At 39.1% G+C, this 17,611-nt stretch overlaps 1 long non-coding RNA gene across 1 annotated transcript; it reads right to left on the reverse strand.

Moving 5' to 3' along the window:
* Positions 1–3,583: 3,583 nt before the first annotated feature.
* LOC114048272 lies at positions 3,584–8,422 on the reverse strand. The gene is made up of 3 exons (XR_003569732.1): positions 8,161–8,422; positions 4,547–4,670; positions 3,584–3,741 (listed from the first exon to the last, which is right to left on the reverse strand). It is a non-coding gene; the product is annotated as an uncharacterized LOC114048272 (long non-coding RNA).
* Positions 8,423–17,611: the final 9,189 nt, after the last annotated feature.

A 17,611-nucleotide genomic window follows, 5' to 3' on the forward strand; every position in this document is an offset into this window, starting at 1 on the left:
TGGCCAGCCTGGCAGAGTTGTGCTGTCTGCAGTAGAGTTTGAATGCTTGGCAGTTTAGTTCAAGAAAAGGCTTCACTGTCTGGTATCCTATCCTGCCAGGTGATCTTCAGAATCTTGCTAAAACAATTTAAATGGAAGCATTTTTAGTTTCCTGGCATGGCATTGGTATACTGTCTAGGTTTCATGGCATACAACAGTGAGGTCAGCACAATAGCTCTGTAGACCTTCAGTCTGGTCACCAGTCTCATACCTCTTCTGTCCCACACTTTCCTTTGGAGCCTCCCAAACACTAAGCTAGCTCTGGCAATGTGTGTGTCAACCTCATCATCAATGTGTACATCCCTGGAAAGTATACTGATAAGTGAACTTATCCACCATATTCAACACTCCGTTTGCTGTAACCGATGGTTACATATGGATGGTGTGGTGCTGGCTGATGGAGCCTCTGTGTTTTCTTGGTGTTAATTGTTAGGTCAAAACTATCACAAGCAGCAGAGAATCGATCCACACTTTGTTGCATCTCCAATTCAGAGGCTGCATTGAGTGCACAATCATCTACAAACAAAAAATTATGCGCCAACATTCTATTCACTTTAGACTCGACTTGTAGCCTTTTCAAGTTGAAGTATTTAAATTTATCATATATGTGTGTGTGTAAACATATATATGTGTATATATACATATATGTGTTGGATTTTGTTTTTTGTTTTGTTTTTTTTACATGTTGTCTCCCTCATTAGATTGGGAACTCCTTGAGAGGAGAAACTTTTTTTTTTCCCTTTTTTTGTATCCTATCAGCAGCTCTGCTTGTCTTTAACTCCAGGAAGATCACGCCTCCCCCAGAAAAGCTCATTACCTAAAATCTAATCATCATGGAGATTGATTCAGCTTTGAAACTCAACATCGTCCTCAGCTGCCTCTCCTGTGCTGGAGGGCTGGAGGAATGGATTATAAACGTCTCCCAAAGCATCTCCTTTATAAAGGACTCAGAATTTGCTAAATTTATTTCCCGTAAGCTTCTCTGCTTGGTTTCAACTCTGTCAATGTGAACATATCACTATCGGGTACCCTCTGCCCCCTTCTCACCCCCCCCCCCAGCTTTTTAGCCTCCTTTTATTTTCCTTCATTAGATTATAAGCTTCTTGAGGGCAGGGACCTTCTCATTTGTATCCCCAGTGCTTAGCACAGTACCTGGTACATAGTAGGTGCTTAAATGTTTGTTGGTACATAGTAAGTGCTTAATAAATGTTTATTCACTGACTAGGAAGACAGCATTGTAGTGTTGAACTGGTTCACCAATAGATCAAGATGGAGAAAAGAAAGAAAAGAAGAGATTGTAGAGGTGATGACTGGGGGAAGAATGCAGGTGTGAAGGGATTAGCTATTATGGTGAGGAAATTAATATCATGCTGTATTATTTAATAACCAATATTACTCTGTAACCCATACTATTCCCCATTTTATCAAACCCCATTTCTCAGTCTAGTTCAAAATGAGACTTCTTCCAGGCCAAACTAAAGGCAAGATTGAGTAATGTGATCACTCCTAACCCCCACGGCAGTGATTTGCTGACCAGTTTAAAGTGACACCCTCACTTCTGTTTACTTACAAACCAGAGAACCTGCTTAGGCTGAGTCCCTCCCCTGGGGATGGCTCTGCTGTCATGTTTATTCAATAAAGTTAAGGGTGACTTGGTCTCAAAGGGGAAGATTAACCAGGGGAATCCTGATTGGGGTGTTTTTGTTTTTTCTAGCCAAGATTACTAGAGGCAGCTGAGTCTCATAAAGTAATTAATTGTCAGAGAGGGGTGTGATCAGCTACATCTGAAGGCCAGGCACTTTCCCTGGTGACAGTTAATAATAAAGCTTTTCTACTGCCGACTCCCCCACTTCTCTGGGGTCCCAATAAATATGATCTTTTCAGTCCCATTATGGTCACTGACCTACTGAGGCAGAGACAGTTTGACCTATTTTATTAATACTTACATGTTTCACTGTTAATAAACTCTTATGGTGCCAGGAAAACTTGCCTCAGTTTACCTTTGTGACATTTTTACACACCACAAAGGTGAGGATGGAAAACAAGGTTAGGGGCTGTGAAGCAGAGGGCAAAATGGGATGGCAACAGATATGATCAGATAAGAGATTTTCAGAGTTTGTGAACATGAAAGTAGAACACTTGTGGGTGATAGAGCTAGAATATGACCATTTCTGTATGTAGATAAGGTGAAGTGGAAGAATAGGTTTTGGGAAATGAGTATATTGAGAAACTGGGAAGTTAGGGTGTTTGAGAAAAAAAAAAAAAAAATATATATATATATATGCAAGTCCCTTAGTATGAATGCAGGAGTTTGGATGGATAGAAAGACTATGGGCCAGTCACTGAGCTTATTGAGGAAGGAAGGAAAAAGAGTCAGCAAAGAACTAGACCAGCTGAACAGCAGAGTGACTTGTAGTCAACTTTGTGAGACCCTCCGAGGAAGGGGCCAGTGGGGCCTTGCAGTACTGGAGTTTTGAGTTGCCTTAACCCTCTGTGTCCCGTATCTGTGTTTTTCACTATCTATTTTCCTGCAGTGTTTGGGGGAAATACTTTGTAACGACTGTCCTACCTATGACATTCAATTAGTCTTTGCTAACTGAGTCTCCTAGCTCATTAAGGGGAAGCATTCTGGTAGGGGAGTATAGGAGGTACCACAGCAACTATCCTGGCAAGGTGGTAAGAATTGGTTAGTAAGTAAGCCTCAAGAAGGTTGTTATTATACATACTGGAAACCCCTGGAGGACAGAGATGAGGTCGATTTAGTTCTCTAAATACATAAACTAGTATAAAAAGAAATCAAATTAAACACATAATACAGTTTTGATGGCGAGTTAGGAAAAGCAGGAAAAAAGCCCAGCACCTCTGAATATTAAAAGGAGATAATAGCTAATGTAATAATAATAATAATAATTGCTAACATTTATATAGTGCTTATTATGAGCCACTTGATCCTCACAACAACCCTGAGAGGTGGGTGCTATTATTATCCCATTTTATAGTAGAAGAAACTGAGGCAACAAAAGTGACTTGACCAGGGTAACACAGCTAGTAAGTGTCTGAAGCCAGATTTGAATTTAAGTCATCCCAACCCCAGGTCCAACCCTCTATCCACTGCTCCACCTAGAAACATTTATTCATGCAAACTAATTAATAGAATCATAAAATCTTAGCTTCAGGCTCATTAGAGGTCACTTAGTCAATTATCCAATGCAAGGAATCTCTTCTGAAATATCTCTGAATATATATATATTATTTTCTTTTTGTTTCTACCTCACATTAAATTCCAAATATATCTCTCTTCCCTCTCCTTCCCAGTTAGCTCTAATAACAAAATGTTTTTTTAAAGTAACCTTAGTAACAAAAAACGTAAAAAAAAAAGGAAAAGAGCAGTTCAGCAAAACCATTATAATGACCTATATGACAGTACAGGACAACACATTTTTTTCATTTTTTTAAGTGTTCACAAAACAAGTTAAAAATCTACTCTGTAAATGTTTCAAAAATATAAATAATCTTTATAAACATTAAAGGTATTTTTCAGGATTGATATGCATATATGACCTCATCATTCTTATTGTTCCAAGAATTTTAAAAATCTGAGCAAAAAATGTGGCTACATTTTTTCTCCTTGCAAGTTCTTTTCAGTAGTTTTATATCACTTATTCAGACTTTGTCTTCTCTTCCTTTTCCTCCCTCTTCTAGCTGTGAAGTAAGAATACAAAATTAATAATATGCTTCAGTGAAATGACTTACTTTAAGAAATATTTTGAAATTTAGATACATTCATTAAGCTTTTTTTTCTTTAACAACTATTTCTGATATCTTCTTCCCTCATAGGTTTACTATTCAAAAAGGTACATAAGAAAAAATATACTATAATGGATCTAAAAACATAAAATTATTTGGATAGGATTACTATAAAATCAATAATTTATTTTCAAATCATATGAACATTACCATTATTTGTCATTACTGCATTTTGCATAGATTATATACATATTGCTTAGGAGCCTGCTTTTCCTGAAATAACTCACCATAATTCAGAACAACTCACATAATTTCAAGATAGTGAAACATTCAGTGAAGACGAGCAAGGTGATGGAAACATAAGAGAAGATGGTGACAAGATTTGGAAGGTGCACATTTAAAAAAATTTTTGGAGCCTGATTTTATTCTCTTATCAAAGTATCAGAAAATCCCTGATCACCCCTTTCCACTCTCCTATTTTCCATTTGAATCACACTTCTGTGGAGTTCCAAAGTGGAATCACTGTACTGTGTAGAATCACAGCCCACGGCTTGGTAGTAGCTAATTATTAGAGAAATTTCCTCCAGCATTTTTCTGGTGGTCCAGGGAGCCTGCTTTGCTGAGGCCACCTCTCCCCTAACCAGATGAAAACACATATTAAAATGTTTACAAAACACACTCCTAAAAGTTTTATAATTAACAAGAAAAACTATTGACAGCATCTTAAAGAGATCAAAGCATTTTTTGAAAGTGTACATACCTGACTTTTCTGTTTCTCTCCAGTATTCTCTCCAAATTTCTAATAAATTTCTAGCTATTTCAGAGCATGTCATTTTTTTAATTCTTTCTTCCATATTCTTTTTTGGTGCTTGCATGTTGTTTGCCTGTGGAACAAGACAACATAAAATGAATACTAATATTCATGTTATAAAATTACCTTTGTTTAGCTTTAAGAACATTTGAGCCCCAACATGCACCCTATCTAGTCTCAGACATTTTTAGTTGTATGGCCCTGGGCAAATCACTTAACATCTGTAGGCCTAATTTTCCTCATCTGTAAGATGGGGATAATAAGAGAAGTTGCTTTGAAACAAATGAAATAATGTACATAATGCACATTGCAAACCTATATATGATTATATAAATGTCAGTTATTGTTATCTTTTTATTTGGTGATCTCCAGATGGAAAAGGAAAAATAAAAGGAGTAAAATAGGCCACTTCAGAGTCATCCTTGGTCTAAAAAATCCTAATAACACAGAGTAGGTTGTGGAATCAACTGAATATTTTAGAGCTATTGGAAGTTTGTTCTAAGACTTTTGGGGTTCCCATGAGACTGTTCTCAAAAGAGATTTAAACCCTTCAGGTCAGCTCTAGAATTGATCTTGCCATCCCAGGTTCTCCCAGGAATTTGTTGTATCCTTCAGGCCTTTTTCCATACAGACCAAAATTTCCAGGGTGGCTAATACTTTTATTACTGTAGTCAGATCAATGTCATCTTATCAGTGTTCACTTCCTTTGTGTCTTTTACTGTTTTGCTGTTGTACCTTTTACCCCAATCTATGTAAACCTGAATCATCTTTCAAAGGCCAGCTTAAGGTACACTTCTTCCATGAAATCTCTGTTCACTGCTCTGGTTCTCCTCAGAACTCCTACAACTTGTCACTTAACTATATACTTCCTTATTTACTGATGTTTAGTAAATAATCATACCCCTTCTCCCGGATCTGAGTACAATATTTTGCACATGTCAAGAGCTGAAAAAGTATTTATATCCAAACTAGCATATAGTCAGTGATCAGTAAATACTTGTTGAATGAAGGAGCAGGTTGACCTACTCATCTGTGCTAAAAGATGTTATTTAGGAACTCAAAAACCTTCAATAATTTCTCTGTGTATGACTTCATTTTAATCATCTTGGTCCACTATTTCCTGGATTGTAGTTCTGTTCTACTATTAAAACCCTACTTCAGTGGCTGATCCAGCCTAGCTCAGAGTAGAAAATCTCATTTCCAGAGAATTGGTCAAGAAGTGATTTTTTTTTAACCACAATAACTCATAAAATCATTAATTAAAGTGTGGAAGAAGTATAGCCAAACTGATGAAATCATGACTTTTTGAGTATTAAAGACATAGTGCTATTGGTCTTAATCTCTCCCTTGAACTTGGAACTATAGTACAAAGAATCATCTAGGATTGCTTCGTCTTAGCCTGTATCATGGTCTTACTGGCACTCGATCATTCTCTTTTTGTCAATATTGTCATTGTCTTATTCCACCTGTGAGGATTCATTTCAATCCATAAAGGTTTCTTGACCACCTGATACATGAAAATTGGGTTGGATATATGAAGATTGCAAGCTGCTCCATGACATATAGAATCAGAGGCCAAATAGGTCTTCAGCTGATTTGGTTCCTGACCACTGTCTGCATGCCTGCAACCACTCTAGTTTCTGGATTCTGTTTCATGATCTTGCTATAATAAGGGGAAGGGAATAAATATTTATTTTGCACTTACTATATGCTAGGCAGCTATGTGGCACTGGGGCAGCTAGGTGGAGCAGTGGAAAGAGTCCTGGGCCCGGAGTCAGGAAAATATCTTCCTAAGTTCAAATCAGGCCTCAGATACTTCCTAGCTATGTGACCCTAAGCAAGTCAATTTACCTTTTTGCCTCAATATGATCATCTGTAAAAGGAACTGGAGAAGGAAATGGCAAAGTAAGAGTCAGATGTGACTGAACAACAATAATTATATACCTTAACCAAGCACTGTGCTGTATAGTATATGTAATATGATATAAATAATAATAAATATTATCTCATTTGACCCTCACAACAATCCTGTGAAGTAGGTGCTATTATTATCTGCATTTTACAATAGAGGAAACTGAGGCAGAGATTGTCACTTCCCCAGAGTCATATGCCCTCAGACCAGGCTATAATCATTTTAGGGGAAATAATAATAGCTCACATTTATGTAAGCTCACAATATATTTTCCTCAAAGCAGTCCTGTGATGCAGGTTGTGCAAGAGTTAATCCACTTTTTACAAATGAGGCCTCTGTCACACTGGCTAATAACAGGTAGACTGAGGATTTGGACACAGATCTTTGGCTGCTGGCTCCACAGCTCTTTCCATTACTACCACACTGTTTCTGACTGATTGATAGACATTACCAGCCTGCACATTCCCAATCACAGTTTTACATCTTGACAAGCACTATTAAAATGCCAGCTGTTATGAAATGTTATGATAAAATTAGCTTATATTCATATTCTAACCAGTTCTTCCCTTCTATGCCTCCAGCCATACCCCAAAAACAAGGATATACAGAGAGAAGTCATGGGCACAGGTACTTCTTGAGGGTCACATTCTGAAAGGTGCCACAAGTTATTAACTAGGAGTATTCTGCTGGTACTGGACTTGTATAGTATTATAATTATCTATGTTTGTGCTTAACCAAAGAGAATATAAATTTCATGAGGGCATTTTGTGCCTTATGTATGCTTTACAGTCTTTTTTTAATCCTGGAATTATCTTTGTTTCATTTGCCTGCAGACAACACCACTAATTTTGCCTTCCTTCTTTCCTTCTCTTCTTCATTCCCTCCTTCCTTCCTAGAAAAATATGTGCAAAATATTGTTGTGTTTTAGCAAAGAACTTAGCTTTAAGATACACACAAGCCTGCAACACAACCACAAGCAATTTTCAAAGCTACTGTCTAGTTTGAAGGAAGGTTGAAAGATACCCTGTACAGCTTCACTGAAGGTTAATAAAATGGAAAGAGTGAAAGACTAGACTCTCTTAAGGCATAAAGAATATCCATAGAGACACAGATTTAGAGCTGAAAGGGATTTTAGAGATCATCTTATCCCACCCCTCTTTTACAAATGGGAAAACTGTAACCTTTCCAGGTAAAGTAAGGTGACTTACCCAGTGTCACTTTGTGTCTTAATGTGCTTAATGCAAGTAAGCTCAATTGAAGTTCTAGAGCTGGAAGTCTAACTGAAAACCCCTGAAGCCATGCATTTTTCATACTGCCACACTATCTCCTTCATCAGTCACCCTCAGGAGTATCAGTTTCTTGATCTAGCTGAGAGAATACCTTCCCCTACTGTAGTTCTTGCCTTTCCACCGCAGGTTCAATCCACTTTCTGTTCAACACATACAATTGCAATGTTCTTGGAAGCATAGTTATTTTTCAGTGGAGAGTGGGGGGTGTTGAGAGAGGGAGGAAAGAGGGGAGAAACAAAACAACTCCTTTGTAGAAGCACCAGGTCAGAAATTCCTGTTCAGTTAGTACTGCATAAGTATTAGCCCCAAAGCTTAAGGTATTGATGATGGAGGACTGGACCCCCATCGGTGCCAGCCTGTACCTGATTTCCCTGGAAGACTGGACAATAATTCTTCAGGGCAATGCGAGTCCTAGTCACGAAATCTTCAACAGTTTCCCCCATTTCAGAGGAACAGTTGTTTGACCAATTGTGGGCAAGCTGCTCTATGACAGTTAGACAACCACTCTGTTTTGGAAAGGATTGAAAGAGAAAGTGAAAACAAAGAAAGGGGAAAGTCCACAAAAGAGAAAGCTAGGGAAATGAGTGGCAGGGGAGGGAGAAAAGGGGAGAAATGGAAGGAAAGGAGCTGAGGAGTGGTAGAGAAAGAGAGGAAGTGGAACAAGAAAAGCAAGCGCAGAGGGAGTAGGAGGGGTGAGAGAGTAAATGAGTGTGTGGAAAGGGAAGAGCAGAACCAGGAGCAGGAGGAGAGGGAGGAAAAAGAGAACAATTTGAGAGCCCATGAGAAGAAAACGCTACCAGCTTCTCCGAAATTCCTTTTTCCCTAGCCCGACTGGTCTCAGACCAAGGCTCACTGTCGGAGTGGAAACCATAGGTGGCGCCCTAGCCCCCTCCCAGCCCCATCCTGAATTCTGAGCAGTGATTCCCGTGCCTCCATCCCTCCTCGTCCCGCAGCTCCCTCTCTGCATCAGCCCCCCCGTCCATATCCCAGAAATTCTCAGGTGAAAGGATCCCTCTAACTTCAGTGAGGCTTACTTAAGGTTTGTGATCAGATCAAAGTCATGGTCTTCCAGAAGGTTCCTGCATACTCATCACTCCACTCCTTCAAGAACCCTGTCTACCTTCCTAAAATGTGATCGATCCAGCCCAGGGGCTCTCAGTCCATACTGAAGAACCATCTCTAACCGTTGCCTCCCCAGGTTCAACAGCTGCACTTCCATCCTACTGCATGGTCTCTCCCCTCCCCTTGCCTCTCTTCACCCCCCAGCAGTAGATATAACACTACTCACCTTGGTTTCACAGAACAAATTGCTATTTTCAGATGATGACTAGAGTAAAAAAGATAAACTTATTATAGCAAATTTGCCAAAAGCAAGTGCTCTCAAGTATCAATGAAGGGGCACCTCATCAAAGGGGAATAATTTACCTTCCTACCAACTCTTTCCATTAAACCCATCTCAGCACATTTTAGAGAATTAGAATTGTTTAGAAGTATTGGGAGGTGAGGAGGGCGAAATTTCTTCTTTGGGCTGTGTTCCCCTCCATTCTGGTCCTCTACCATCTTTGAATGAGATAATATTTATAAATTGCTTAGCCCAGTGCCTGGTACATAGCAGACACATTAATATTAACAAGTAAGCTTCTTCTCTTCCCCTCATGCCACAGAAATATTCACAGGGGTCCAGTCAGAAGACTCCTAAATTCTTCTCTCAAAAGTCAGAATGTGTATTTTTAATTAATATATACACAACACACACAAAAAGTTTTTGGTCTGGAGTAGACCTCCCTCTCCACACAACATGCTCACATTCAACAAAACATCCTTATTCACATATTGACCATGCATTAGATTTATTGACTATATTTGACTATATTGACTCTTTCACATTTTATTGGCTTAGAATAAAATTCTAAATAAAATAAAGAACAATCTCTCTACTGCTTCCAAAAAGTCACAGACACAAGCTTTCCCTGGGATGATTCTGAAACAGATTCTCTTAGGAAGGCCATAAAAACCTATGCTTCAGTTATTTCCTGTTTCCTGGTGTCCTAGTGACCATTGTGTTTTTTCTTAAATTTAAAAACTGGAAAATATTTCTTTGCACTTAGTGTTTCTACAGAGATTTATCCTAAATCCTGTCACTCACCGATTCCGAATAATACAAAGTTTCCAGTTTCTTATTATATATTGTATTTTCATAGTCACTTGCCATTTGGTAGTGATTACAGCTACTGAAGTTGTAGGATAACACCATTCCAATCAGTTGAAATAAGGTGATCAACCTGAAAAAAACTACCAAAACAAATATATTAAGACTCAGCCATCCCACTTGGAATCCCCTAGCTCGTCTTATCCCCATGTTCTATCCACCAATATACAATGCCTAGACTTTGAAGTACTGCACTTGGTTGAACTAGCTCAGTGCTGACAGACTCTTCTCTTCCTCTCAATAATGAATACCACCAAATTGCCTTATATTCACCCATGTTGTTTCCAGAAGTTGGAGTCTCCCTGTTGATCATCAGAGCTTGGCTGACTCCTACATATAAAGTACCTTGACGCCTACGGGGAATTTTGATTTTCTTTCACAGGCCAATGATGTTTTTGCATGTCATACTTTCTATTGCTGATGTTAAAAAAAAAATAGGAGCACCCAAATCTATGGAATTTTAACATAAATAAAATTACCAGGAATTTCCCTTATCTCCCTCCTTCTTTTCTTCTATCAAAGAATCCTGATTTTAAAATGTGCATTCATTTCAAAAAGGCATCTTCAGTCACATGATTTCTTTAATCTGAAAAGACACCTTTACAGGCTGAGGAGATTTTCCTGAGGGCATTATTCTTTTGGGGGAGCCGATACCACAACTCTTCTGACATCTCCGAATTTTGCTCACTCTGTGACTCGGAGAAAGTCTACTGTGCATTTGAGATGGGAGAAGTAGCCTGGCTTGACACTAGTAGCCAGGTTAAAGGAAATCACCACGGCACTGGTTAGAGCTAGCATGTTTGAACACAGGTGCAGTTTAAAGTGAATGGGGACGGGAAATGATCTGGTGGGTTTTTTGAACAAAGCCTCTGCTTTCTGGAGAGATACTTTTCACAGACAGGTACAGAACAGATACCTATGTCAAGGAGACTAATCATCAGAAATTAAAATGTAGAGGGAAGGAGCCATGGGGTGTTATGGGAACAGCACTGGCATGGAGTATTTGCAAAATTTTGGCGCCAAAGAGCTATTTTCCTTCGAGTTCCAACTCCCCTTTCCCTAGATGCATGGTTTCAAAATGAATGCAAAGGGATTGGATACTGGACACCGATGTCAAATTCCAGGGAAAGAGGTACAGAGGTGCTGTCCAGCACAGAAGAAGAAGCAGCAGAGAGCTCTTCAGTACCGTGACGCCCAGCACTCAACCCTGAGGCACAAATTGCTGTCAGACAGCTAACTGAAATACCAACCAAGCTCCCGTCTCAGTAAAGTGAAGCGAGAGCAGACATTTTCAAAAGAATTGGGGATAGATCGGGTGTTGTTCTTGGATTTTCTTTCGACCACTTCCAGTTCTCATGCTGTGGATGAGGGAATGGGGAAAAGGGAAGGAAGGTAAGGAAGAAGAAAAAGAAGAGGGAGAAAGGAAGAAAGGAAGGAGTGACTGGGATAGAGAGAAACGGAGTGGGAAAGGGAAAGGAGGAGGAGATGGAAGGGGAGAGGAGGACGCAAAGAAAAGGAGGGGGAGGCTCTGGTTATCACTATCGCACTCTCCCGCTGGGAAACAGTTCCTAAGCAAGGCATCCTTTTAACTTCCAAGTTGAGGGAACACTTGGAGGACAAACGCATCAAGGAAGCTCACCCAGCTCTCAGTCAGTCCCGCCCCCGATACATTTTCATACCCCTCCCCATTCCCCCTCCCCCTGACTTGTTGGATCCTGCTGCTTCTTAGCTCTTGGGAAGTTCCTAGGAGTCATCACTTGGAGCCGCTGAGGCAGAGCACCCTACATGAATCTCGGTAAAGGTCACAGGCATCACAGAGACCGGGAACCAGAGCAGTGGGTGGAGTGGGGTTGAGAGGAAAGGGCATTGGATAGGAGAGAAACTAGATCCAGAGCTCTGTAGAACAGCTGTCAGTTGTAATGCTCACCCAGAATTGCTGATGTTTGGACTGAGAGAAGGGAGTGTGTATACGACTTAAGCAGTGAACAGCAGATGATTCACAGCAAAATTTGGCTGGAAATGGCAACACTAGTCGGGGCTTAGTTCGTTGCATCCCTAGGAAAAAATCAAAACTCATTTTCCTAACCACACTGGGGTACTGTGGGATGCTATTGAAACCTTATTCATGGTTAATGTAAATTTTTGGCAAATGTAAACAGTAATAAAATGAAACTGAACCTTGTAAAATTATAATGACCAAACTTGATCCCAAATAAAATGCACCTCCTTTCTTTCATCAGAGAAGTATGGAATGATAGGTGTGAAATATTGCATATGATGAAAAGCATAGTCTATGTATTGTTTGGCTTTGCTGAACTCAAAAAAATTGCTCTGAAGGAATGCTGGCTAGGTTTGGAGAGTGAATAGGTGTATTTATAAACAAATATGATGTAAAAATGACACTTTTAAAAGAGAGAGAATTGTTAATTACAAATAAGTTGCTAACCCACATCTGTGAAGAGTTTTTGCACTGGAAGTTCTGTATACACATGAAATCACAGTGCAGAACTAATTATGCCTGACAGAAAAATTGGGGGAGAATTATTGCTTGCTTTATCAAAGACATACTTTCCTACTAGTTCTGCATGGATGTGTGGAAGCATGATGGTTTGAACTAGAGAACTGTTACTCCATTGCCAAAAAGAATTTGTTAAATTAAATCAAATTTGTTGCATTTTACAGTTCTAATGCAGAAAAAAATCATAGAACCAAAGAATCCTAAGAGACAGAAGAAACCACACATCATCTAGTTCAATCACACAGATCCCTACTACCTGCAAATAACTCTTTATATAAACAAATGTGGACCTTATATAATTTGGTGTGCAGTTCAGAATGACCAACATAATACAATACTTGTTTCATGTGTGGACATGGTTGAGACCAGTGAAGAAGAAATAGGGTGGGAAACCTTGTTTTTAATATGTCATGAATGCTGGCCTCTCAATTTCGCATAGTTTCCCAAAGCCCCTTCAAGAATTCATAATCAAGGGGCAGCTAGATGGAGCAGTAGATAGAGCACCGGCCCCGGAGTCAGGAGGACCTCAGTTCAAATCTGGCTTCAGACCCTTGACACTTACTAGCTGTATGACCCTGGGCAAGTCACTTAACCCCCAATTACCTAAACATAAAAAAATAGAAAAAAAGAATTCATAATCAACATAATGCCAAGTTCCCTTGAATGGAAAGGATTTTCTTTGGCATATGGGAAATTTCCTCTTTATAAAAGCTATTAGGTGGTGTCAGAGCATAGCTGAAGACAGGTGGCAGACTCCTTGAAGGAATTTACTCTAGATATTGTCCTCTCTTCCAAAAAGCACAAGAAGATACTACTTCCTTGAGTATCCTTCCCCCAATAGGTAAAAATTTATCATGGAGGATGAGGAGATAAGGAGGATAAGGAACAGCTTAGAGTTCTTGAAATGTTTCAATAGAACTGAGCGATGGATATCACAGAGTCACAGAATCTAAGAATTGAAAGGGACTCAGAGGCCATCAAAGCAGTAATGAGGGGCAACTAGGTGACTCAGTGGATAGAGCACTGGCCCTGAAGTCAGGAGGACCTAAGTTCAAATCCAGCTTCAGACCAAACACTTGACACTTACTAGCTGTGTGACCCTGGGCAAGTCACTTAACCCCAATTGCTTAAAAAAGGGGGAAAAAAAAGCAGTAATGAGTAGTTTCAGTGTCTGAGCCCAGAAATGATGCCTGAAGCAGGTAACACTAAACAGTCCTTCAAATAGGGTTCATTTGAACTCCAGTACACTGATTGTTCTCTGAAGGAGAGGCAGGGAAACAATGACCTCGAGATAACAAACCACACTTTGGGCACCTCAGATGTGCTGGTGGAGGGGTTACTATGAAGAAAGAAGAAGAACTAGATTCAGCTGGGGAAAAACTTACCTGGTATGTGACAACTAACCTAAGAGGGGTACCATCTGGTAACTTCCCAGTTTAATTATTCTTGCTAGCCAGTTTCTGTGATATGCTCCTGAAGGGGTAAAAGTATTGTTAATATGTAATATTAATGTATTATGTAATATTAATATAATATGTAATAATTGTTAAATATTTGAATTATACAATCATTTAAAATAATTATTTTGTATTTCTGCACTCTGGTGCAGAGCCCTGGTTTCTCTGTCCTAGTTGTAGATCCAAAGGCCTTCTAGCCCAACACTTATCTGAACAAGAATCTTTGCTATGATGTACCCAACAGAAGGTCATCCAGACTTCACTTTAAAACCTCTACTGAGGTGGAAGCCTCTCCTGAGAAAGCTCATTCATTGGGAAGTTTTTTCCTTATTTCAACTTCCATTTATTACTCCTAATCCTGACCTCTGGAGCTAGGGAAATTATGTCTAACCACTCTTACACAATGGTGACTCTTTAAATTCATTATGTTTGCATTTGGCAATAGAGTTAGCAATAAAGGTCATGAAGCTATTCAAATAGCCCTTGAGGTATAGAAACAAAAAATTGCTAGAGCATTGGATCTCTATTGGCATACTTAGAAAATATGATTCTCCTGTGTTATGTTATTCCTCTCAGACCTAGCATAGTATCTTTTCCTGTATCTTTTTCATTTACTTCTTTTTTTCATTTTGGTTTTCTATCTTTGTGTATGTCATATCACCTAATAGACCACAAGCTCCATAAGGGCAGGAACCTTGTTTTAGATAAACTTTCAATCTTTTCCTGAACCTAGATCAGTACTTTGCACATATTAGGCACTTAATAAATGTTTGTTCAATAAATAACTTCATCATACTCATCACTTTTTCAACATCTTCTGGGTATATAGAAGGAGAAGGGAAGGAATAAGCATTCATATAGCACCTACTATATGCCAGGCACTGTGCTAAGTACTTTTACAAATATCATCTCATTTGATTTTCACAACAACTCTGTGAGATTGGTGCTATTATTATTTCCATTTAACAGTTGAGGAAGCTGAGACAGTCAGAAGTTGTGACTTTTCCAAGATCATATAGCTAATGTCTGAGGTTGGATTTGAACTCAAGTGTTTCTGATTACAGGCCCAGTGTTCTGTCCAATGTGCCACCAGCTGCTTGATATATGTCTAGAGCTATAACATTACAAATGGGTAATGATAGCTCTTGCATAGTGGTTAATATCTATTTTAGATTGATTTTAAAAAAGGTCCAAAAAACTGTTGTCCATAGAAATGTAATGACTTCTTTATGCCATGAATGACAGGTTGCAGGAAATGCTGTAAATGTCCTTAATTTTAAGTGTCTGACTCTTTAATTTGGAACGTGACTATTACTGCAAACATCAGCTTACCTAATGATGCTTTTTATGTAGTAGTTGCCTATGTTTAATGTCTGGACTTTCATTTTCCAAAAGCATTCTAAGTAGTGTGACCATTATGTGAGTCAGTTCAGGGATGATTTCCAACAGTGTTGTATTTAAAGAGGCCTATCTCCCATGAAATCCCACATTAGCAATTCATTCCTGTGAGTTAGGCAATCCCTGGCAAAGCTTTCTTTGAAAAAACATTTACCAAAAAAAAAAAAAATTCACACACGCGCACACACACACACACACACACATACCATTAAGCTAGTTTAGTGTGCATCAGATTGATAAGATCTTTCTTCCTTTAAAGACTAGAGAAGGAGCAATATGACAGTCCTGAAGAGATTCGGGGAATGGGGAAGGCAGGTTTAGGGAGCAAAGAATGGAAAAGGCCCTGAATAGCAAGGTCAACTCAAAGACCAAACAATTCTGCCTGTGTCACAGTTTGTCCAGAGCATGCTGTGATGAGAAAGAGAGATAGAGACAGAGAGAAAAAGAAACAGATAGAGACAGTGGGATCAAGGCAGTTGAGTGTTCCATTTCCCCCTAAATACTTCAATACTTCAAGAATATGTGATTTTATTAGTGTAGGAACTACCTCCACCAACTCACAAATCATCTATAGTTTAGTAGATTATAGAACTATAGAAATACAGATTTATAACTAGAAGATCAGAGGTCATCTGGCTGAATGCTCTAATTTGTTGTTCAGTCATTCAGTCATGTCTGACTCTTCATGACCCCATGGACTGTAGCAGACCAGACCCTTCTATCCTCCACCAACTCTTGAAGTTTGTCCAAGTTCATGTTCATTGTTTCCATGATATTATCTATGCATCTCATCCTCTGCCATTCCCTTTTCCTTTTGCCTTCAGTTTTTCCCACATGAGGGTCTTTTCCAATGAGTCCCATCTTCTCATTATGTGGCCAGAGCATTTAAGCTTCAGCTTAATTGAGGCCTACAGAAATGAGATGAGATTTACAGGGAAGAACTAGCATTTAAGGGGAATCAGGAAAAGCTTCTTGTAGGGATAATAATACTGTCCCTCTCTACCTCATAAGATTATGAAGAAAGTGCTTGGTAAATATTAAGGTAGTATGTAAGTATGGGGCAGCTAGGTGACACAGTAGATAGAGTGCTAGGCCTGGAGTCAGGAAGACTCATCTTCCTGAGTTCAAATCTGACCTCAGACACTTAGTAGCAGTGTGACCCTTGGGAGAGTCACTTAATCTTTCTTGGTCTTAGTTTCTTCATTTCTAGAATGAGGATATTGTACTGGGTCATCAGCTTCTCATATTCAACATTAGCAAAACAGAACTCATTATTCATCTCCTCCAAACAAAAAAAAAAAATCCATCCTTCCTCCAAACTTACCAACCACCTTCACCGCCATTTTTTCCTAAGAACCATGTAGTTATTCTTGATCTTCCCTATCTTGCTTAGTTGCTCCCTCAACTCTATAAAATCATTCATACTGCTCCTCTATGTGTCTTCTACATAGAGAAGCAATATGGTTAGGCTTTTTCATCACTTCTCACATTCTGCCTTCTCTTTTAGTCTTTAGTCTTTCCTTGCCCTAATTTATCTTCCACACAATTACCAAAATAATCTTTCTAAGGTGTAGTCCTGAGCTCTGCTCAAAAACTCTCAATAGCTTTTTTCCTTTAGAACAAAATACAAACTTTTCAGCCTAACATTTAAAGCCCTCCAAATCTTGGTTCTATCCTGTCTTTCTGGCCTCATTTCACATTAAATCCTCTATTTGACATTGACAATAATTAATCATTCCCCTATTGTCTTTCCAGTCTTTTAATATTTCACTCCCCTCCATGTACTCTGTGATCCAGTGACATGGGCCTATCTTGTTCTTTACACAAGACAATCTGTTTCCCTACTTCAGTCATCTTCACTGGCTGTCTCCCATGCTTGAAACTTTCTCTCCTTATCTCTTCCTCCTGACTTCCCTGGCTTTTTTTCAAGTCCCAGCTAAAACCCCTACAAGCTTTTCCTGATTTCTTTTAAATGCTAGTTCTTTCCTGTATTATCTCCAATTCATTTTGTCTATATCTCCCCACATCAGACTGTGTACTCCTAGAGAGCTGTCTTATTTTTCTTTGTATTCCTAACACTTGGCACAGTGCCTGGCCAATGATAGTTGCTTTAAAAATGTTTGTTTCCTGACTGAGTGGGGGGAGCAAAGGAAAGATCCAAATAATATTCTCTTAGAAAATCTGAAGGAACAAATAACGTTTTCAGCTGGTGAAATCGGAGTGGCCTTCAC

This window comes from Vombatus ursinus, unplaced genomic scaffold, assembly GCF_900497805.2.
Source record: "Vombatus ursinus unplaced genomic scaffold, bare-nosed wombat genome assembly UNPS02014792.1, whole genome shotgun sequence".
Taxonomy (NCBI): Eukaryota; Metazoa; Chordata; class Mammalia; order Diprotodontia; family Vombatidae; genus Vombatus; species Vombatus ursinus.